Raw genomic sequence first — 918 nt, 5'->3', positions numbered from 1 at the left:
AACAACAAAGGGACACAACACCCGCCCCAAGCCCCTCCCCAAAGCATCTGGAGGTGCTGGGCCATCCATACCCCCCTCCCTACTCCAGAATTCTGTTTCCCCCCCAGCAGCCTGCCAGACGCCCTTTTACAGATGGGCAGAGAAGCCAAATTTCCCCATGATTATTGGCTCCCGAGGAACTGGTTTTCAGCGCTCTACTGCCCCAGAACCTGGAGGCTCCTTTCATTCACCAGACTGAAGAGCTCTGCCCAGGTTTGTCTGCCTTTTCTCTTTTGAGCCTCCTTGAGTTCCTCCTATGGGAGGGAGGTGAGATGTGACTATTTTAATTAATAGAAACAATTGCCCTCCATGAATCTGTCTAATCTCCTTTGAGAGGCATCACAGTTAGTGGACACTGAGTGCTGCAAATCTGCGAAGTACTATCTAATTTCTTTCCTAAACTGAACTCTCTAACCATCCAATTCAGTGGGTGCCCCAATCGTATTCAGGCATGAGGAGTCCTTACCACAGGAGAGGGCATCTGGGGCACGCTCCACGGCCTGCGCCCTCTGCCCTTGCTCCAAGGAAGCTTCTTCCGCCTCAGAGAATGTCGCTTCTTTCTCCACGGATGGTGCCCACATCTGAAAGAGCAGCGAGGGAGATGGGTAAGTGGTGGAATGGGAAAGAGACCAAGGAATGGATCCTGCCTCACTCCCAGACTCTGCACCCTTCCATCAGCAGACCTGGTGAGCTATCTGGAGGGATCAGGAATTCTCTCGTAGAAGAGGCTGCTAAAGGAGACGGTTAAATCTCCCACTTGGGTGATTAACAGCTGGACAAATATCTCTCAGGGACACGATATCGTTGCTTGAACTGGATATACCTGGAGGGAACCCCCCTCACCTCTTCCGCCTGCCTCTCCTCCTCGGCCTGACTCAG

Source organism: Gekko japonicus, unplaced genomic scaffold (genome assembly GCF_001447785.1).
Source record: "Gekko japonicus isolate JY-2015 unplaced genomic scaffold, Gekko_japonicus_V1.1 scaffold5940, whole genome shotgun sequence".
NCBI classification, from domain to species: domain Eukaryota; kingdom Metazoa; phylum Chordata; class Lepidosauria; order Squamata; family Gekkonidae; genus Gekko; species Gekko japonicus.
This window is presented reverse-complemented; position numbering follows the sequence as displayed.